General features: G+C 34.8%; 1 protein-coding gene across 1 annotated transcript in view; it reads left to right on the forward strand.

Moving 5' to 3' along the window:
- The first annotated feature begins 4,649 nt into the window (after nucleotides 1-4,649).
- Nucleotides 4,650-24,797, forward strand: part of LOC124645679 (long-chain fatty acid transport protein 4-like) — a 37,759-nt gene continuing 17,611 nt past the window's right edge. The window contains exon 1 of the mRNA XM_047185529.1: nucleotides 4,650-4,842. The gene's annotated coding sequence lies outside the window, so the exon portion shown is untranslated. The remainder of the gene's footprint in view (nucleotides 4,843-24,797) is intronic.

Consider the following 24,797-nt stretch of genomic DNA (forward strand, 5'->3'; position numbering starts at 1 on the left):
AACAAAATAAAAGTTTTACCTTTCTTAACCGACTTCCTAAAAAGGAGGAGGTTCTCAATTCGACCTTTTTTGTACTAGTACCTACTTTTTTACTTGTTTACCTATAGAACGATTCGTATTTGAGCACCGAGGGTTTTTTTGCGACCGCTTATCTATGTATGTACCAACTCTCGCCGTACATAAACACTTTAATCTCAATCATATCAATTGCAATCAGTATTAAGGTAAATATTTTCCTTCCTTCCAACGAAAATTTCTATTGCAAATAGGTCATAATTTAATTTGCATAGCTTTTCTCCCAACTTGGTATGTTGGGGTCGACCTACGACGTAGGTACCTATCAGGGGCCCGATTCTCCTAATTTTACTTAAGCAACATACGATTCACGTTCGACTGCGATCCAATCCCGACTCGATGACGATTGAAACGTATGTGGCATTCCGCTATTTTTTCTTTGAAATAAACGTTTTTATCCTTTTCTGTTATTCAATAATGAATCATTTTGTCTGCAAATGATTAACTATTGCAATTTGCAATATGATTGTAGAGCAAACTACCGTATAGACCAAAATCACCAAAATAGCAGACCAATCGCAAACCAATCGAATGTCGTTGGAATACGATTGGTCTTATATTAGTAGTCCATTGCGTTCATATTGCGATTCGATTTCTATTCGATTTTGACATAATTAACTTAAGTAAAATTAGGAGAATCGGGCCCCAGTGTTTTACAGGAAGCAACTGTCTATCTGACCTCCTCATCATAGTTACCCGGGCAATCCAATACCCCTAGGTAAGACTGGTTGTAAGACTTACTGGCTTCTGACTACCTGTACCTAATCCTACTAATATCATAAACTACCTATATGTGACCACAGAAATTCTGTGAATTTGACTAATGCAATGCGTCACTTATGCCCATTTTCACCAACAAATAACTAAATTTAGGGATCCCCCTAAGAGCATTTAGGGAACACTTAATACGAATTTCGTTTTCACCAACGTTTAAGTGTCCCTTATAACCTCTATTATTGGGGGGAGCCATTATTTAAGTGACACTTAGTTAGGGAAACGTTAAGAGATTGTTGGTGAAAACGGGCATTAATGTTTGTTAGATATCTGATAAACGTGAAAGTTATTAATTTATGAATGTTACATCACTGTACTACATAACAGGTGTGTAACAGGTAGGTAGGTACCTACTCAGGCAGTTTTACGAGCTGATAAGGGAAGGTGCCATTTCGCTGTATTGGGGCTATTGGCTCAAGGTTAGCTAGAAGTTGAGGAAATAGCCAATTGAATGGTCGGTGGCCTATATTTATGTTTATTTGAGGAGTGCTACAATTGACCTACGCGCTACAACCGTAGGCTACGTAGGCGTTGCTACGACACGATGTAATCTTGACTCTTGAATCTAGCTACGATTTAATTTAAATTATATCAACAGATTCGGTTAATGAGTAACTGGTATTTATAAAATCTATTTAAGACCTAGACAAAGCTTTAGTTCGAGATAACAGTCAAATAGTTAACTAACTATGAAGCCGCTCGCTACCAAAGCCAAAGCGATAGTTTAATAATTTAGAAGTAGGGGAGATGTTCCTAAAACGGGTACCCCTCCTAAAACGGGTAGGCTTTGCCATTCGTATATTATATGTCTTAGTGTGAACCTGTGAGTGTAGAGCGGTGCACTACCCCCCCGCCGATCACGGTCAGTTGGCTCGCGAGCCTAGAGCGAGCGTTTTCGAGGTAAGACGTAAAAAAAGTTTTTTGCAGAGTTTACTAAAAAAATCGGATTATGCTAGTGCTGACTACTCAAATATGGAGCAAGATACGGTTTTCGTAGTTTTGTACTATCATTTTTCATGTTATATGCTTATTAATTGTGAATACTTAGTGGTCTCCTTGTTTACTATTTTAAGGTTAAGGTAGTTGAAATTTAAAATGTGCTTTTGGGCAAAACGGGTAGGGGCATAACGGGTGACTACCCGATGCGAAATAAGGGGCCACTTCCTCAATTGATCCCACAGAAAGCTAATCGAAGACAAAGGAAGCCACAGAGAGCTGAAGAAGTACAGGAACAGCTTGAAAAAGAAATTAAAATATGTTTTCTCTGATTTTTAACAAAATTATCTGCTGGTAGAATTATAATTTCAAATGTAACATTTAATAAAGTAAAAAACTGAACTAGACTGATCAAAATAAGAAAACTGTTAAACATAATTAAGGAGACTAATTAACGATAAAGATTTCCTGGATAATAGGAGGCTAAGATATGTTTTCTAATTCATTTATCACATATATTCATTCATTACCTGCTTTGCCCAAAGGCGCTACCCGTTTTAGGACCCCCCTGAGGGCAAAGCGGGTATTTCGAAGGGGTTTATTTTTTTGATTTTTTTCTGAATTTTGAAGAAGATTACTAAGACTGTCTTATGTTTTCCAAAGTTTATTATATAAACAACCCTATGAGTACAATTACAAGTCGCATGTAATGTTCTTGGTTATTTTATTTAACATCTTCCCTTAGCTTACCCGTTTTAGGAACATCTCCCCTACATCAGACAATATCTTAGCCTCGAACTACATGTACTAGAATGTAGGTTAACGATCAGACTAAAATTAACTAAATTCATGCAACCCTTAGCCCTGACCATTCTCTTCAATGTAGGGTGAGATTTAGGCCAGATATACAATTGATGTTATCGGGTAAACCATAGTTTTTTTTTTGCAGGTTTTCACAATATTTAATAAGCAGCTCACAAAATTGTTACAAAGTGCTTTGAAAATAGATACGTTGAAAATCACGAATTATATTGCAAAAATATTTTCAGTTGTATTAAAGGAAAATCGAGTAAAACCTATGTACCTATAGGTATTCGATATAGGTTATTCGATTCGAGACAGTATTAACTTTGTTCTTCCTGCCCCGTTCTTAGGGCCTATGCACACCACGTTTTTTAAACGTGCCGTCGTTAAAAAACGTGGTGTGCATAGGCCCTACATTTATTTGGAGACATTTTGTGCCATCGATAAATTGGAAAGTTTCCCTTTTACTAACTATTCTTCCACATATAATTGGTATTACAATCCGCTGCAATTGCATAGTTTTAGGAAACACCTACAACATCATGGTCTTACATTGTTACAAATTACAATGTTTGGAGCACTTCTGCTTGCTCTACTTGTGTTATGACAACACACGATCATAATGAATTGATGAAACTGCTTGTTTTGTAAAAAAAAACTTAATTAGACATTTGGATATTACAGTTAAAAAGTCAATAAGTAAGTAAGAGCAATGGTTCTTAGTTAGGGCTAGTGTTAAAATTAGTGGCGAGGTGGCGAAAATTTTCGGATTCGGGTTTCCATTTCATGAAATTTTTGCTGGGGAATTTGTTCTGCTACTTTTTCTAGGAAGGCTTTCCTTCAACACATAGGAAGTGGTGAAGGGTGGGCGTTTTGGGGAAACTTTGTATAAACGCTTTTTGATTTTGATTTTGCATGTGTATCAGCTTTTGAACGAATTACCTATTTGATGATAGGTAAGGCGTAGGTAATTTTTTTGTATCGAATTAACGAGTTTCAGTAAATGCAATCGTTAAAGTTACACACACCTGCTATAATAAAGTCGCGACTTATCATTTATCACATATCTAAGTATTTATTTGTGATTGTATTCACATGTGTTCGTTTATTATACAATCAGTTCGTTCAGTAGGTACAATAAAGGCTCTTTTAAATTGGATGTTTAGTGGTGGCCTACTGCGGTTACAGCGTATATATTCAGAGTAGATAACATTGTATTAGTGACATATTCCGAACCGAAAACAATTGTTGCCCTGTAGCACCGGCAGTTGTCAATTATTTGCTTGACACCGACAATCCAAACATCAGTTTTCTTAAAAATTAAAATAACTTTCATGATTAATTTTCAAAGTAAACAGCTGTTTTAAGAGAAGCGTTCATGTTATCGGTGAACTTGGGCCTAAATAGAACAGTTTACTCTAACAAATGACTTGAAAAGACATTAGGTGCCTCATTACCAAACAATTTGCATTTAATACTAACATGCATTACGTAGTTTATGCTGCAATAAAAAATTAAGTGTCACATAATCACATCGAAATAACCACAAGCTTGCAAGTAAGTCATCTTAGCAAAATAGTGGCAAAGCAATCAAATATCACTCATGTTTTGCGCATAATTATGAGTATGATGCGACTTTCTAGTGTAAGAAGCTCGCCTGATTATTTTTCTCACGGAGGAAGAAAATATGAGCAGAGATGTCATAAGGCAGGGAAGCCTTTTGTAGGTCAAGTGGCGTGATCAGTTACTAAAACTAACTAGGTGTTTGGGTTCCTTCTTAAAACAAGTTTTCAAAAAATGGGCGGATTCTAAAGAAGGCGTATTAGGGCGGAGTCAGCAATGTTCCTCGCCCCCGAAACCATTCCATTTTGGCGCGCTACTTTCTTAGGAGATGCGTTATGATATGGCATCTCCGCTATTCATTATATTCTCCGTGATCGTTCTTCAATGGAGAGTCTAGCATCGTAAGAATCGTAATCTATAGTATTGTAACCCACGGTGACAGTCTGGCAGTTTGGCATAATCACCGGCCGGCACTCCGTCGGTGCTTGCTTCCGCCGACGTTGTTCACAATTCACAAAGTCGCTAGCTCGCGCCGCGGTCGCCTGCGTCGACTCGCTCTTGAAATCGGAATCCCGCAACGGTAAAAGTTGTGAATTAAAAAAGTTTTCGTAACAATCAATTTTGCGTAATATTTGTGGGAAATATTTCTTTACATCGTCACGGATTAATGCTGATTTCCTTTAGCAAATGGTAAGTTTATTTTTTTAATAAATTGTTATTCTTTTTATGTCTGGTTTTATTTAAACTGTGTAGGTACTTACTTAATATTTTATTAATTGTCTCAATTAACATATCTAATTATCATTCCATTCTAAATCGGTTAACTGTGTCAAGGTCTGAAAAAATCTTGCATGATGTGTGTATCTAAAACAGTCGTGTAGCATATATGTATATTCTCTTTCAAATATATTTTTTGACAAAAAAAAAACTTAGAGGTAAAAACTTAAATTAGGTACTAACAGGTAGAGATTTAATATAAAACTTTCATTAAATGAAATAGGGCTTAGGTAGGTATATGAATTATGTTGGTTGCTCTAAGTAAATAACCAAATGCATTTGGTTAAATAGCACGCAGATAAACCATGCTCTGTTTACCGACATACTTAATGAACCATTTCTGTCGATTCGCATTTTTTTTCATTTAAAAGATGAGTGAAAATGCGGGAAAATTCAGATATTTCGATTCAGATATTTAGATACTCGCGCTTCAAATACCTATTAGATAATCTATGAACTAGGTTGCTTTTAAGTTTTAAATTTAATCTAAGAGAGAACCCTAGACCTAAAACTGAGGTAAATCTAACTCTAACTACTCAACCATAAAAACCTTAATTAAATAATTGTAATTACATCAGAGGCTATTAACTAAGCCATTCATGATTACAATCTCACAGGCTCATTATTACCCGATTGCGCGACGCAAAGGAGGGTAATGCTTTTTGAAGTACAGTACATAAGGACTTTTGTTAATTTGCATGTTTGCAACAAACCAAAAAAATATTCTGAATTGCGATTCCAAACCATTGTGATCTAGGGCTCCAGATTTGGGTACCTACTCAGGTGTCAGGGTAGCCTCTGCCTCATCTTTTTATCTATTGCAAAATGGAATTTATCAAAATAAATATTCAAATCATTCTGACATTTACTTAATTAAAAAGCTGGGAAACAATCGTGGTACTTCGCCCTCCTAAACACAGTTCGATTGAAGATTTTCCTTTTAAGTATTTCAATTCCATATGTATAGGTACTTAACCTACCTAAATACCTAGGTAGCTAAACACCGTAGCAAAACAATTTTATCTAAATGATTAGCTATCATTATTAATTACGCAAGTACGCTATCGGCAGATAATTGGACAATTATCTCAGTAATTGTTCGCAAAAATTTAATTCTTGACCACGATACCCCCTGATACCCCCAGTCTATCTATGGATTATGTAAATACTTATTAAGCTTAAAAATAGTTTATAATCTCTAAAACGTGATAATGGTATTTGACATAAATTTTAACCATATATGAATAGGTAAAATATACCAGCTTACAAAATTCAAAATCATTGTAATCATTTAAGTTGTCATTTTGTCAAAAAACTAAAATATGGCCATAAATTATTATCATTTATCACGTTGTTTTTTATCAAAATTACCTTAACATACCGTATTTCCTTTTCACGGTGTAAAAAGTAATTTGCGACGACAAAATAAAACATAGGTAGATATTTATTCATATTTTATTGTGTTGTAAATATTCAGCCTTTACCTGAGTTACCTATTCAAAGATACAATGGAATAACAATTGGAGCCAAGCTAAGTAAGTTTACAAACATATTTCCTTTTTTAGGTAATTTAATATTAGAAACTTTTGATTTTTACTAAATTCTTCAGTTTATTTGAAAATCGGTAGTAAGTTTTCGCCGTTAAAGTCTGTCTTTATCAGTCACTTAAAGGATTGCAACGCAGCAAGATGAACTTAGTAACGAAACAAAAAATTCTTAAAACCTGTAATACGGGGTTATTCCATAGAAATGTCTGCTGCAGGATAAAAAACATAATAAGAGAATCTGTCCCTTGCAGATTATCAAGACTTACTCCAACGAGTATCTATTTATTTTTAGCCCAGTTCGATGTACTTACACAGTTGCTCATGTGCTTGCAAACAAAAGAAATGAGAAACAGGCAGAAACTCACACACAACAAAAGGATCATAGAACATCATAAAATTAATAACAAAATATTTCTCACGTCGGTAATTGCATTTAAGATTTATTAAGCAAGTGAAAGATGTTTCAGACATGCGCTCGTTTTACTGAAAGATTCAATGCACGTGGGACAAATTTTTAAGAAAGTCGTGGCAAAGATACGACAAAAAGCTATTGTTTTCTGCCAACATTTTTATACTGTTAATGTATCCGAGACTTCAGTGCTGTTAACCTTGAATGGCGATGTGAATATGCATAATTCTTTTGTTTTTATCTTCCCACAACAACTTTTTAGCTCCTGGCTAGATGCATGAACCATGCGGAGCCATAAAAAATATATCCCGCCACACTAGATGTATCTTATATTTTTTTTAAAGGCATAACGACAGTTTTATTTATTTAGTTAGTATGGACTAGTAGTATGCAAGAGAATAAGATATCGAAACGATATGTACAATTTAGTTTTTATTTAATAAGTAAATTCATTGACTATTTATTTTCTATATCTTTACCTAGTATTTATCAATTATATGTACACCCTAAACTCCCCATTTTCAAGGTATTCTCCAGATAAACTCCATCCAAAGGTTGTCTGGAAGAAATCGCTGACTAGCGACAAGACCGCCATTTGTACTCTTCTTTGTGTATTGTAATGTCCTGTGTTGTTAATTTTCTTGGTGTACAATAAAGCATAATCTATCTATCTATCTATACCTATAAGGCAGGTACTTCATTTAACTTTAGAACACGTTTTGTGGTGTCGGTTCATGGTAATTGTAGATCGACGTCATTTTATAATGCGTATGACGTCTGAGACACAGTTTTTAGTAGTAAGCTCGTTGTGGGTTCCATAATTAATATCGGTGCTTCTCAAAAGTACAGGAAACTCGTTTATAAGCTGTTAAGAATTAAGAATTCTGCCTTTATCCTGATTGTAAGATTTCAATTAAAATTATAAGTAGGTAAGCACTTACTAAGACACATGATGACAAACCTATGTCCTTAGAACACTGCTAATCACAGAAATCTTTATAATAAAATATTTATATTTTAGAAACGGTCAAGTAGAATTTATAAATAATATTAAAGATTATTCTGAAAGACAATAACTTGGTACGATACGTCCTAGGTATCTTTTCAGTTTATTTTACTCTTAACGTACCTAACTACCCCTTTTTTTTTTTTTTTTTTTAACGACGTAAAAAATCATCAAATGACCCCTCCCGCTGTGGGTTAGCAGCGGTGAGGGAGTGTCAGACTCTTACTGACTAAAAGCCGTCGTGTTCCGTCGTAGGCCTTCTTATGTGCTAGGGCCGCGGTACCTCTTTCGAACAACCCGCAGCCCCGGCAGGCCTTGGCCCTGCTGGGCCCCGCTGGGGTTGCTGACATCTCTTTGAGGAGCGCGTGGAACAACGCGCGCCGCCGACACGGGTCTGTTGTCTAAAAGCAGACATGAGCGATGAGCCACCCGAACTCACCGCCCACAGACCCACGCCTACGGTGGCCGGGAGTCGTCTCGCGACACCCGGCGCCCGTGGTGTCTACCTGCTCCAGCGCGGCGGCCGGGATGAGAGGTGCGAACTCTCTGACGTTCCGCCGCCTCCTTCTCGAGCATGACTGCTTCGCAGAAGGAGGCGACGGCATCCCATTCCCTCTCGCCCCGGACCATGGCTTGAACCAGGGCCGGACGCGAGAGGTCGCCGCCGCCTAAAGCCTCGACGAGGACCCGGCGGTGCCCTTCCCACGCAGGGCACTCCTGGACTGTGTGGTCCACCGTGTCCTCGGGGCTATCCGCACAGTGGTGACACCCGGGCGCCTCCTCACGACCGATTCGATGCAGGTACCTCCCGAAACAACCGTGTCCGGTGAGGACCTGCGTCATGCGGTACGTGAGGGCGCCGTGACTCCTCCCGAGCCACTCCTCAAAGAGGGGACTTACCGCCACTATGGTGGCGTGCCCTACCTAACTACCCCTGAAGTAAGTACTTGTGCCTTTAGTTACGAAAACTATGTTCTTTGTTGCTAAATTGTTTTTTTTTGCTATATTTTCGAAACAAAGTGCACTATTCTTTACATCCAATATGACTTATCACTGAAAAGCTTCAATGAATAATTATTTCATTATTTGAAGTAGGTAAACCTTATTAGACACATTCACATAGACAATACGTTACGTAGGTAATAAATCAAAGTTATCAAACTATATAATTCATAAAAATATTATCTGCATAGGTATCAGTACATAACTAGTTACATATTCACGTGTGGAATATCTACAAGCTTAGTTGCTATGGCAGATAAATATCAGGTTTTGATTCGGTTTAGAGGGCAAACTTTTAGTCGGCCAATAGTTTGTTTGTGCTGATAATCAGTATCGAGATGGATGATAGAACGCATATTGTACCTATCAGATATTTAATCGACATCAAACCAACTGAAAACTCTAATTGGATTCAAGAATTTTCTTTTTTAAAATGATTGCCAACCATCGGGTTAGTCTGCAGTGTCGTGGGTACCTAGGTACCTACTCTTAGTGCAAAATAAATGCTAAATGCAGTATAAAATTTAAAAAAAATCGGTAAAAAAACTTTTAAGTTAAACGGTTTTATCTTATGTGCACTGAAAACTAGAAAATAAAAAAATAGTTACTTACCTGTCAACCTACGTAGGTGGTCTTGGTCATATTAGACTAAAATAAAAATGTGGGGCCCATTAACTGTTGCTGTAGTACTTTCTTCTAGAGGTATAATAGGTGTGGATTGCATCGACTTACTATAATCGTAACTGGAGATTTTGACAATCAATAAATCAGCCGTAGCGGCTTCACCAGCGAACGCCGAGCTCATGATCTACCAAAGTATAAAGATATGCTTTGCCATAGGTAGGATTTCAGAGGGGCCCCACGTTTTTATTTTAGTCTAATATGACCAAGACCACCTACGTAGGTTGACAGGTAAGTAACTATTTTTTTATTTTCTAGTTTTCAGTGCACATAAGATAAAACCGTTTAACTTAAAAGTTTTTTTACCGATTTTTTATTTTCTAGTTTTTAGTATTTAATGAAAATGCCTACCGAATATTCCTCATTCTATCTAATTCATTTAGTGCATCATTATTACACGGTCTCTTACCTGATAATTTATTACAATCTAATTCCTCAATACATAGCCCTTCCAGGTACTTTTTTTTTTAACGACCCCAAAAATCATCACATGACCTCTCCTGCTGTGGGTCAGCAGCGGTGAGGGACTGCCAGACTCTTGACTAAGAACCGTTTTGTTCCGTCGTAGGCCTTTTATGTACCAGGGCCGCGGTAACTCTTTCAAACAATCTCGCAGCCCAGGCAGGCCTTGGCCCTGTTGGGCCCCGCTGGAGTTACTGACAGTTTTCTACTTGTGAAGCCCTTTCATTTGATACCCATATTGGTGGGATTGATAAAAAATTGTTATCAGCCATTTGGTAGCGGCGGCCATCTTAGATTTCAATTTTGCATAGTAAATTGTATTCTACTTGTTGAGACCCATCAACATGGGTATCAAATGAACCTAAGTTATCCGCCATTTTGTAGAGGCCGCCATCTTGGATTTCAATTTTTTATAGTATATTGTATTCTGCTTGTTGAGCCCTTTCATTTGATACCCATATTGATGGGATTGATAAAATCTACGTTATCCGCCATTTTGTGCCGGCGGCCATATTGGATTTACAATGTTATTGATATTACTATATTGTATTGTCATCGGAATTAAAGGTGTATACAAAATTTCAGATTAATCGGTTGACAGGAAGAGGGTGAAATTTGAATTACTAAATTTGACCCAAGAATGAATAAAACAAACTGGGTGAGCTAAATAAAACCGTTTAAAAAAGAACAAATAGTCTATATCTAGACAACTGCATTGTATATGAAAACTCATGAGTAGCGGAAATAGGTGCAGTAATAATATAAAACACGTTTTGTTACTTGGGTGTGGAGACCAAAATAAAATAACTTGGTTGGTCTATCCAAATGCATTGTATGTAATGCTTGAGAAGTCGAGAAAAATCTGCATACTTAATCAAATTATGCAACTTCTTCGCCCTTCTTTTTTTACATAAGTGCAAAATTAACCAGGTGTTATCAGTTGTCATTTTTATTAATACCTTTAATTATCATAATTAGCTAGGCAGATTTTTATATTACGTGCGTCATTATCATGTAGATATGCCATACCAGTACCTCGGGGGTTTATCCGCCCGTGGCGCCCAAACATTTGCACGCATCATTTCGGATAATATTGTCATGGATTAATGTTGCGAATCTTATAACCTTCCTGAAGTAGGTATATTGAATTATTACCTGTCACATGTGAAATATTCATTCATATTATTTGTATAAAACTGGTGGCTATAAAAATGAGGCATGGAAATCGTAGATGGATTAGAAATCTTTCCCTTAAAAAAATACTTCATGTTAGCACGTGTTAATGAAAATAAATAACCTTCTGAAATCAAAACTTCGATTGTAGATGGTTAGTATAACGTACTTAATTAGGTACCTACCTACTTAATTAGTAAAATTTTCTTACAAGTGCACATCACAATGAAAACAATACATAATTACTTTTCTAAACCTACGCTTTGTGCCTGGGCAACTTAGCTTCGGCACTGGGTATAAACCAAATCTCCCAATCCTTTATAAGGCACCTTATTAGTTCGTAGCCTTTTTAGGCTTAGAAGGTCTGTACCACACGTGCTACTCGTTCAACGACATGGGAAATTTGATGCAACGCCAGCGGTTCCGGGCTGCATCCAGGATGCGGATAACGCCAGTTATGACTGCTGTGTATGACGAAACACCAGACGAGCATTGTCAGTCGCGATTGTGAAAAAATATTCAAAGTTATTTTTGGTCTCTATGACAATTTAGGTGTGTTTTCTAACGTGATTGTTGCCAATTATTTTAAACTAGCTGTTCCCTCAGTTACACCCGCAACCCAGGGGATCCTCTTCTCGTACCGGGACAAAATATAACCTATTTTGCTTGGGAATATAGCTTTCAAACAGTGAAAAAAATTTTCAGTTTTCAGTATAGTTTCGGATCCATTCCGCCTCATTCCGGTACAACAAAAAAAAACTTTTTTATAAAAAGTCCTCCTTCTTTTTACAGAGTCCACCAAAAATCTGTACCAACTCAGCATAAGCTACATTTTCGTCAAATTAATTCTCAAGTAGGGAATGATTAATTAAAACCATTAAAACAAAAGTGTCCGTCTTGTTATTGGGCCGTTAATTACTTGTGTAGGTACCGCTGATTACGCGACATAATAATCCTCAAGGCTGAGATGTGCTGGCCACAATGATTGAATGGTATTAGCAGTGGGACCACCATTACGTTTTCCATAACCGTACATCAATGCCAATGTTTGTGAAACAAAGGATGCGTAGTACGGACCGTATGATTGTGTTCCTTATCGTAAATAAGGTTCCTATATCAGAAATACCGTTTTCTCGCTAACTAAGTGAGAGTTATTTAATAAGTGAAATATATACTTTTTATAGAATAGTTTTTTTTTTAATGAAAATCACGCGTGATTTATATAATTTATGCGCTTTATAAAACGGCACTTGTGATTGTGTTTTTTATTAGGATGCCTATATTATTGTCATCAAATAAAGAACTGTCTCTTTTCGTGGGAAACATTTTAAGTACGGACCTGAAGAAATTCGACAGTAACTGCTTAATTAAGATCTTGCATATGTAGATGATTATATCAAGAAAGTATAAAGTCATTTGTTTGTAGAAATTCTAGTTTGTTTAGGTATACAATATCTTCATGTGTGAAAATAATTGTAACAAAGCAGGAAGTTTCTTATAAACAGCAAGAACATAACAAGATCAAATAAAAAACAATAATCCTCATGAGACCGATTTCTATTGTTTCTTACGTCTTTTGTTATGTCTGATTATAAGTTGATGTTATTATTTTAGCTGGGTTTGTACCAAAGATATTCAACATCTCTTCAGTTTGTACTGCGTCCTACTATATCGCTGCGTTAATTTCTGATATTTTTTTGGCGAGTAAGTACTAACCTACCTACTCAAAATTCAAACAAAATATACGGGAATGATTTTCGTACAATTTTCTACAATTCGTCAAATAGAAGACTTATTTTAAAGAAACTATCCTAAATACAACATGTTCCCCAAGCAACTTTCTTTTGTTTATATGTGCGAGGGGGGCGGATATTAATACACGTTAAATAATTATTAAGATATGGATAAGAAGCTTAAGTTCCGTAAGGCAACAGATAAGATTGTTTTCAAGTTTTCAAGAAGATTTTATTCGCCAAATTAGATATACTTAAAGATTTATCTTCTTACCGGATTCATTGCACTTGATGCCCCCAGCGCTAATACTGTTGATTATCAATCTTTCTGTGGGATCTAATGAGAATGTACTCAGCTTATTATCGCATATGTTGTTACCTACATGTTGGCACATGTATGTGTGCCTCTCGTTAAGATAATTGTATAGACATCTATGTATTTACGGTCAAGAACACTTTATTAACGTACCTTCTACGTACAATGCACCGTTTTTTGAGGACAATCGAATCAACCAAGGATATGAAATACACCTGGCACTCAATATGTTTGTAACTGATAAGTAGGGCCTCATAAGAGCAGAGCAAATAGGTAATAAGATGTGTTGTTAAGAGACGATAAAGGTGATTAATGATCTTAAACTACAAATAAATAATCTCATAAAACTCTACTAACCGTAACGCCATATTAGCATAAACACTACTATTTTTGATGTTGCTACACAAAGTTGCAACACCTCACGGACTCTTGGCTGAGCACGATAGGCCTTCGCCATACCTGACGTAATGACGTTCACGAAATATATCATTACGAAAAACTTAGCTATGGATTTTGCCGAAACCAAACGCGGCAATTTAATGCTTGGTATTTTTATACGTAACTTCTACCTGTGCGTCTACGATTTACGTGAATGCATCCCCAAATTGCGAAGTAAATACTTCAAAACGACGTTTAACTAGAAACCGAAATGTGATCAGATTTTATTTCAGTACTTACGATATTCTGGGAGCCCAGAATCCAGCAAACGAATGTTATTATTGGTGCAAAAAGAATTACGGATTAAAACTTTAAAACCCGTGTCAATTTGCCAATTCGAATAGTCATGCACTAAACAAAATAAGCATAAGATTTTTATTTTATTGTGATGCACGTTTTTAATCACAAAAAATCCATAACCGATACATTAGCGAAGATAATAAATAAATAAATACCTAAGCTTTTTTTGTTCATTTCAAAGTTGCTAATAAAAACTTTAAATGGATGACGACCGTCGACCTCTTTTTGACGACAGCACACGTACGTTTTTGAACACCGCACGAATTCTATAATAACCTTTGACATTACTTGTTTGACATAATTTATTTTCTCTCTTTCTTTCTTCTTTGTTTGGGCTAATGTCAGAATGATATCTCTAGTATCTAAGTTAATCAACGGATAAAAAGCATATTGGGAAGGCCGTTAATCAATAAGGTGAATGTTCCTTTCCACCACAAAGAGTATAGAGGTAACATCTCTTTACATCGTTTCAAGTTTAAAACTTTAATCATGTGTACACAACTTAAGACACGTCTTCAGCAAACAGATTTTCCCTTTTACAGTTTGCTCAGCCTAAGGTTTTGACAAAGTGTACAAATATGCAAATAAACGTGACAAATTCTTTTATCCAAACATTAGATATTACTTATTCACTTGTTTCTTGAAAGATGATGTTTGAAAATTATATTAGCGTCGTACATAGGCAGGTAATCGGATGAAATAGGTCTACCTAGCTAAACTGATGCTGATCAAGTACGGAAAAAAAAAATATCTATAAATTTTCAAAAGGTTAATAGATTCTTAACATATTTTTGAGAGACAAAACTGGTTCTAATATGAGTTATTGATCGCCATAAGTACAAGGCAGTCCTTGCGTAGGCCAGTAAAAAAATCTAATTGGTTTGAACTTGCATTAAACTGGTTCTTATTGATCCAAATTATGGTCAATGAATCAATAAATAATCTTTAACCAGTCATCCAATAAAAGGTACCTAACTAGCACCTTTGTTAATAGTCCTCTAAATGACATAGGTATACGAATACAATTTAAATGTGCAAAAAAGTTGCCCTTAGCCGCGAAACAGAGACCGTGTCGTTCGTTGCATCGAATGTCAATCACCTGGTGAATGCACAGCGGTGTCAATAACATCCATCTAGACTTATCTGTATCTGTAGCATTATGTCACGTTGTTATCGTATTCCGTCTGTATTCCTCGATGGAATATGCAGAAATGTTGATACCTGATTCTTCGAAACCACAAATACAATCGAATTTTCTGTGAAAAGTCACCACAATAGGACTGCGACACGTGGAAATCAAACATACGACTGCCTCACTCATTATCTGCTATACGAAGAAATTATAAATTTACCTACTAAACTTACTTAATTAACAAAATTCAATCAAAAAAATATGTTTATAAAATATACATCAAGTGAGGTGATATTTTCGCAGACAAGGACATAAATGTCACTTTTACAACGAATTTAATACGGAGTGTCTGAGAAAGTTGTGAAAGCATAAAACATTATAAACAATTAACGATTAATGAAGAGATTTCTTGTAAGTTTAAAAAGCCTTAACCATGACATAAAATTGCTATCGGCTGTCAACAAACGTGGATGCTAGGGCCTGACGCGCATGCCAAGTAACCAGAGGTTAACGAATGTGACTACACTGAGTTTTGCAACCGTCCTTAGTGTTGTTATAGTTAAGGTCAATAACATCGACAAAGATGGACATGGACATACAATAACCACGTCACTAAACTATCTACAACAAAATCATGCATATTTTTTACGTAATCTGATTAATAAGTTAATAAAGAAATGTAGCAAGAGGTGTTTCTCTAATTTGTTTTTTCATGCTTCAGGTGAAGAAATTAAATTTTGATTAAGCAGTGAAATTGTGTTGATGAATGCAAAAATTATGCACGGTTCATCTCACTAAATAATACGTGAACAAGAAAGTGCTGTGCATTAATATCTAGACATAAGCAAAGCAGATATTAATGCAATATGAATGATCGAAGATGACGTAGAGCTTTCACTAAGCTCGATAGTCGATAGTCAACTTTCACATCACTAGTAATGAAATAATGATGGCATCTATAGCTTTTGAGAACATTAAGTTGTAGAATAATCTTACATAGCTAATCTCATAGCGATAAGTCATTTTCAGACACATGCTTAATTTGGTTCTACTGAAACTTTCGTTGTAAAGAAAGCTTTGTTAGTTTCCAACGTAGAGAGGTCATGTAAAACGATGCCGATTTACATGTAAGAAAAAACAGTTTTCGTAAGACACTTATTAAAAAAACATTTTATGAAGTATATTTAAGTTTGTCCTAGTAGAGCTTGTAACACTTGAAGAATACGAGCAGTATTGTACCAAAACGTAAATCAATAATTACCTACTTTTTACCATAATTTACCTATTTCATACTGTTGATTTTGTTTGCATGACTATTCACACATATTGTTACTTATTGGCTTTGTTTACTTTACTAAGTACTTAAAGGTACTAACTTAAGTAAATTCACAGTATCCGCATACTTATGTGAAAAATACATTAATAACAGTTGAAGGAAGTCAATATTTGAAGAATAAACAAACTTAGTATATAATTAACGGTGTTTAAAAATAACGTGGGACTAATTAATTGGCTATTAGCCATATAGACGTGATGTGTGTAATTGTATTCAGTGTGAAATACAATACAAAGTGAGGAATTAGGGTCTCTGAACTGTAATATTAATAACGCTCATACAAACGTAACATTGTGTCTTAGTGGGAAAAGCACCCGTTGCGTGGTGATTAACGCTGAATCTTTCTCCGTATGAGAGGAAGCCTGTGCCCAGCAGTGAGACGATAAACAGGACATGATGATACACGTAGGTTCATGCTTAGAATTTTCTAGCGAGGTAAATAACTAAACATTATCCAAACTAATATTATAAATGCGAAAGTAACTCTGTCTGTCTGTCTGTCTGTCTGTCTGTCTGTCTGTCTTTCTGTCTGTCTGTCTGTCTTTTCTTCACGCCTAAACTACTGAACCGATTTGTGTGAAATTTGGTACAGACATAGTTTGAAACTTGAGAAAGGACATAGGATAGTTTTTATTACAAAAAATAAAAATAAAAAATAAAATTTATTACGGACATACAGTGCCATCTATTGGTCAAATGTCGAGCTGTTCTTATGCTCCGTAGATAGATGGCGTTAATCGCGCAATGGTGTCATTACACGTGTTCGGTTCATGTTATTGTTTTAATTCATCGGAAAATCCATCAGAAAAATGTAAATAAACAGTAAAAAGGTGTAAAAAAATTAATATTAATATAATAAAAGTTTTACTACAAAGAAAATGCTCTAACGGAGTATAGATAATTCTATTAGTACTACGCGCAATGGTGTCGATCGTTACACGAGTTCGGTTCATGTTGTTTTAATTTGGTACAGACATAGTTTGGAACTCGAGAAAGGACATAGGATAGTTTTTATCCCAAAAATCCTGCGGGAGCGGGAACTTCTCAAAAATCCCGCGAGATCGGGAACTATGTGGGTAAAACCAAAAATCTGCCGGAAGTCACTATTCCACGCGAACGAAGTCGCGGGCAAAAGCTAGTATGCACATAAATATGAAAATTTGTAAGAATATGTGTTAATAAACATTTGTAAACATAAACATTTTTTGATTAATTTATCATACTTTAGTTAGACACATATTAGTTAACAATATTTTGTAATAACAACAATACATGACTGTTTTCCTACTGCTAAATCATATTGGTATGTGCATAAATAAATTGTTACATGGAAATGCTTAACTATAGGCAGATATTTAGATGCTACTGACAATTAACAGGAATCTCACAAGGTTGTTATTATAAATAATGTGGTAGTCAACCATTAGCCAAGCATAATATAATAAAATAATATTGTCTCAGGCGCTAATGTGCTAATGAGAAAAGTGCATGGTACTACACACGATGATTTATGTAAACAAAACCTTATTTTAACCATGTCTTTTCTTATAGTCTTGTAAACATGGAAACAAAAAACCGAATCAATTTGAACAAAACTGGACATTGATAAATTCAAAATAAAAAGATTAAGAAGAAGAAAAAGATACATTCAAAAGATCAAGGTTTTTAACAATCCAAAATGTAAATTAAATGAAAAACAGGCTTGTATGACGTAGTTCAAAAAATATCTGCAAACACAAAATAAGTATGTATAAAATTTTGAATCGAACGATGCAGAAAAATAAAAATGTAATAATTATTATAGTCAGGACTCATCAGCTAATCTAGCTATAACGAATAGAGGGATGTAAATTGGTGAATAAAGTGTAAATTGGTGAATTTATAATGCCTTTACAACTTAGGAGCTTTTCAGGAGTCAGCCTGTCTAGGCGTTAGCTTTTCCTAATATCTGAAAGCTCTCCCTTCCTACTAATTTTTCAAAGATAGGTACATTGCAGTAACAAAGCGAATATTCCAAGTAGTACAAGTAAGATAAACAGAAAGCTGAAAGCTGTAGTACTGGAGACAATAAACGTTTATTCTATTCTATTCTATTCTAAATATTTTAAAGAAACATCATTTGATACTTCTCAAAAACTAAAAGCACGTGCGTGTGCTGGAACCAAAACATTATTATGCAACTTGAATAATATTTATACGCACGTCGTGTATATTCGTGCAGAATACAATAATGCTGTCGAAGAGATGACATTCGAAGCTGCAGGCTGTTGACACTCTTTGGCGGTGGTTATGTCAATACGAACACGTAAATGGACAATATTTTGTCTTGAAAGGCCTGTCTGACGAATTCTTATAGCATTTATTGGCCCTAGGGGTAAGACAGCCTTTTACTGTCAGTTCAACCGTTACCAAAAGCCAATACGGCGTTCCCTAACTAGTGAAAAACATTCATAATATCTTCGGCATAACTCATTCTGTATATTCTTTTCTACGGCTGTATTGAAGGACTGTCAAAACTTTCTCCAATGCAGCGTGACTCTCGCAAACCAATTATAACACCTGTGTGAAACTAAGAAATTCTTAGGCGACTGCAAACGTTTACAGTTACGAATACAATATCCAATATTTGCAAAACATGTATCTATTTTCTATCTATTCACTAATACATAAACCAAATATAAACTGTGTTTATTTTCTCTGCATAATGGAAAGGAAAGGTATGTCTGAATCGATTGTATAACCATCAATACATTATCTACTTTGATTACATTTTGATAATACTTGATTAAGAAAACGTGCTTTACAGTGTTGCTATCAAACACAACAGCCATGCGATTCTGTAACAAACACATCATCGATGCTAACAACGACGAGTTCACAGATGTCGCATCGTAGACATCGCTTTTAAAAACAACGTTGATAAAAACCGTATTCGCTAAGCAAAAAAACTCGTCGACGATCTGACGAACAACGATGACGGCTAAGATGTTTACAGTGTTGCCAAAATTCCATTTAAAGTATAATCGAGAAAATCTCGACTAACGTTTTTTGGCGTTATTTCGACATTTTAAATCAATGTAAATGCATAATATGTATGTTTAAAACACATTCTATTCGTTATGCAACGAATAATTAATTAATTATATCATTTTCGATATAGAAAATAATGACTCAAATCTTTGACATTTGTTATAAGGTTATGTAGTATAATATATAGTCTGTGTCATTTCAAAACTTCAAAACCAAAACAAACATTTTGCTCATAACTATAGCTAACTATTTTATAGATTATAAGTTTATTTATTTAAATACGAGAATCGAGATTTCAAAGCTCCAAATGGCTTTAAGCGGTCAAGTGGACTTTAAAAAAAGTTGTACCCATAGCCAACGGCATTCTACTTGTCCTGTGTTTCAGTTTGGTTCCAAAACTATCGAAAGTAAGTACACAATACGTAACATTTATATTTTAATATACAATACAGTCTTTGTGAACTACGTCTATTAACTAAAATATTTATCTTTTAGTATCTCGCAACGCACTGCCTTCGTTGAGTCAGCTGGAAGAGCTAGTAAGCTTTTTGGAAAGCAAACCATGTTTGATTATGATGGGCCATGCTCGTACTGCGAATGCGAGCATGCATGCATGATTCGAAAACAACAGCCCTAAACAGTGAAGTAGTGGGTGTATGAAAATATTGGAGCAGTGGTGTGAGGTTAGTAAACAATAATCATTTATGAACCTATATAGTGTGTGTTTACCGTTGCATTGAATCATGGTAAGTATAGTAGGTACTCTTTTACATTATGTTTTGTATGTATTAGGTACTAAATTAGTATTGACAGCAGGCAAATACAATGACTTTACTCTATCCTTCAAATTCAATCATAAAGGCATTTGAAATTGCAACTGAAAGTTAAACCACACCAAGCAAATAGTTGTTCTATTTATTTTATATATTAGGTACACCATATAATTTTTGCTTGTGTTACAGTACTGGAAGGACAAAAAGGAGCAGTTCAGAGGAAGTCCAGTTCTATTGCAGCTGCGAGCCAACATGAAGAATTTGCCAGAACTCGGTGTAATCAAGTTAAAAATACATTCTATTATGCAAGGAGAATGTTTTGGAATCTGAATTTAGAAATAAATGCATATTCATTATAAAATACAAAATAATAAAAAGACATGATGGATTAAAATATTGTTTTATTAATTCATGATTACAGAAAAGTTCAGTATTTTTATAAAAATTACTTTGATACCTGCACACTATTGTGTAATGTTAAAAATGTTTATATTACTATTTAACATACACAGGTAAAATACATATGTATTGTTAGAAGGTGTCTACATAGTATTGTTTATTAAATAACTTCTAGCATGACATCCACTGTCCAAGTCACTGCTAGAGTCCGGCTTGCTTATCAACCGGGTCACAGTTGCTTCTTACCTACCTCGTACTTATCAATAATATCTGGATGGTTGATGGCATCTAATGTATATTGTTGAGTCCTTGAGGCAGATGCTTGTGAGACATTGTTCTTGCAATGTCACATAGCATTATTTGGTACTTAAATCCCACTATTTATAACAAAAAATTTGACAGTACCTGCAAAAGGTGGATGGACGGTAAGTTTTAGGCATCTATCCACTGTACTGTATGATGATTTATATTATATTGATTAAGTGTAATATATTGGTGCGGTTGCTAATTCCTCCTCGACGATTCGCCTTTGTTAGGAAAGGGGAAATCTCAGGAAATCTTCTTTCAACTGTCGAATCTGTTCTTCAGTCAATCTTATTATAGTTTCTATCAGTAGTTAGTGTTAGTAAATCCATAATACGTATCACGGAGGCCTGACTTCTTATTTATTTAATTATCATGATGTTTAGTTTCTTCCAACGAAAAATCATACAGGAAAGACGAACTGCCATCTAAAACATTAAAAATAGGCGCAAATGTTTCAGGGATTAAAGTACGATAAACAAATCATCATAAAAACATATTTTCACATTGCAATTTATTAAATAACTTGTTTTACTTACATTTTAATCGCCTTCATCCAAGAAAACATCCACAATTTACAAGCTTTTCGGTTTGACAGATAAAATCGAAGGCGAAGGCGAGGTTGTCGTTGCAGGCGAGGATGTTTCGTGTTGCTGAATACCGATTTTCATACATTTGGCAACAAATGTTAGTTCTATGTCACGCCGTCAACATCGTTGAGGCGCTACGATCGCGCAATTTTAACTAATGAATACCGCCAAGTTTTCATCTGATGTTACAACGATGATTTCTTGGTTGTAAAGATGTTTTGCCTTAGTGAATCGCACCCCAGATAAGTAAGAATTATGAAAGATAACATTCAATTTGTTTCGATTTCGCTTTCTTTGAACTTGGCATTATGTGGTTATCGAAGGTCATTGACATTCACTTTCATTTGGTGAAGTTGGTTCCTATTGAATAGAGTACCTACACGTTTGAACATGAGTCGTTTATATTCGACTCTCCGTCATCGTCTACGGTGTTCGACCAACAGTTAACTAATAATATTTAAGTTAGCGAATAGGTCTTGGCAACACAAATGTCAATAATTCCTGTAAGTATATGGAAAAGCCGTGCGATTATATTTCTAAAACGTTACGGGGATATTCGAGTTTCATGAAAAGAATTAAATTAATAATGGGAAAAGCGATTAAAGTTTAAAACGTCTTTACTTTAATATTATAGAACGAAAAGAAAAATACTGATTGGTACTTGTTTTTCCTAAATCTTGATCTATGACATCAAGGTCTGTTTGACAATCATAGTTAAATAGTGCATAGCCCGTACCTATTTTTGGAACTAATTCTAAATTATCTTACTGAATAAGTGGTTTTCTATATTTAGCAAGAGCAAATACCTATAATTTACGATCATTAAATGGTATTTGAGAACTTTGAACATGACATGACCAATATGACCATGCTCAATAATTTCGAGAGATTTTACTTCTCTGGCTGCAATAGTAATATTGGTAAAACTTTTCAATTTCACTAATTATAATTAAAATTTTAATTTTATATTTATTATTCTCTCTCAGTTATTAACTTAGATATTCACGTATTCATTTGACCGTCCTCTACACCTGAGAACATTAATATTTTTAAAACGTTTTTGCCAAAAATTAATATTATTTTTTTGTTACGGAGTATTTTTTTGAAATCGTTTTGAACTGTTGGCAGGTAGGATATTAGCGTAAAGCTAAAACCTGACTATCTGTTTCAAAACTAGTATCAATAATTATACCTATTTTTATATGTATAAGAATTTGACATTCATTTCACATTAGAACTCGCTTAGAAACGATTGGCTTATTCTAATGTAATTCTCGATAAAATCTAGCAACATAAAAAAATCTGCAAATATCTTTAGATAATATTCTTGTATCAAGACTCCAACGGACTCTATTCACAAGATCTGCCCAATCATGATATAATGTAGCTATGGAAGTACCGTGGCCGACAATTCTAACAATATACATGTAATAGGTGACACCTAAGTACCTACTCTTCCAATTCGCAAATCATGAAGTCCTTTTTAACCGACTTCCCAAAAAGGAGATTCTCGATGGAGTGGATGAATCAGTGCACAGCTTTAGATATTTGATTTCCTAGAAAATAAAATATTATGCTGAATTCCTTAATCTACTTTGTGTGCTAGGCTAATATGTGCACAAGCTAAATTGATTTATCAGGTACTGAACATTTCCGGGCTGACTAAAACCTAATATTTATTTTCGACAAAATTTTGAGAACTACGCAAAAGCAGTCTGAACTGAACTTCGTTTGTACAACGGTTTTCCTGAACCTTCCAAAGTATTAAATTTATTGAGAATACAATTGCTGAAATGTTTTATTATCATCATAAATGAGCTAAGTTTGTTAGGTAATTAAAAACATAAACGTCTTATTAACAAACGTGGAATAAATAGTTATTCCAAACCTATAAAAATAAATGTGGATTTCTTTGTTATTCCTGGTGTAATTTTAATCCTTGTTATTTTGTATGTCTCCAAAAAAACACGATTTTTGGAGGACAAACGTGGTGCCGAAGCCCTTTTCAGACAACTTTAATGAAATAGTGACACAAAACTTACGATATCCCTGAATACACTATAGAAATGTACCAAAGAACAATTCCCCGTTCTGTGCTAAACTATCCTTGTTTTTTATTAAGACTACAAAATACGAAAGACAAAGTTAACGTAAAAATATGATAATCATTTCTACGGTTCATGTAGTGAAAATACTAGCTACACGTAGCAAATGCTACGCACGTTGATTGCGAAAACTGTAGCCACAATTACGCGGTAAAAATTCTGACGGACACACACAATGTATGCAAGAGTTTATCTGAAACAATGGTTGCTGTACAATCGTGATAACACATACATACATAGTTTAATTAATTATACCTTTAATTTACCATGTTCCGGATTTGTGTATAGTATGAAATAGCCTTTAGCATTGTTGTATTGAGTTTTCGAAATATTTTTTTTTGTGGAAGGACGTTTGTATTCGCAAGCCTTGTTGCTCGTGATTTTAAATATGGAATGACGAATTGTGCCACAGACTCTTTTGTTAAATGAGATTTTTAAAAATTGATTTAATTTTATTTATAAATCTTGCTTGTTGTTTTTTATAGTCACTGTATAGGTCGGTTCTACCAGATTACGTACCTATGTCATAATAGAAACTTGATATTAATATTCAAACACGTTGATTTCTTCTGATAAGCATTACGATTGAATCTTACATAAGCATTTGATAAAAATCAGAGATAATACATACGACCTGTGCATGTTACGTGTTATAATCAACTCATACACACTGATATTTTCTTATCTATGACGGTAATAATTCTAGTACCTTATAGTAAAACAGACCTTCAAAGAAATGACATTGATTTTATTTTATCTGTAATCATAAAATATTAACTTAAGCAGTTAGAGTTCATTAACAATAGTTAATCATTGCTTACAACTATTTATAAGTTCTGAGTGTTATTTAAGCCTCATTATTTTACAACATACAAAACCAGAATGCATGAAGCATCGCTTATATTTGACATAGAGCAAGTAAATATCCAATAACAATTCACAAAGGTGCAATCACAAAGAATTGCACATTTCACACACGAAGACAGTAGAGTCACAAATGTATGTTTACAATGATGTTTCACAAAACCACAACCGGCGGGTCATGAGTTCATTTAAACAATGTAGAATACAACTACATAGGTACACACATACATAGGCAGACAAAGGTTGCCTGTAAAATATACGATAATACA

This window comes from Helicoverpa zea, chromosome 3, assembly GCF_022581195.2.
Source record: "Helicoverpa zea isolate HzStark_Cry1AcR chromosome 3, ilHelZeax1.1, whole genome shotgun sequence".
Taxonomy (NCBI): Eukaryota; Metazoa; Arthropoda; class Insecta; order Lepidoptera; family Noctuidae; genus Helicoverpa; species Helicoverpa zea.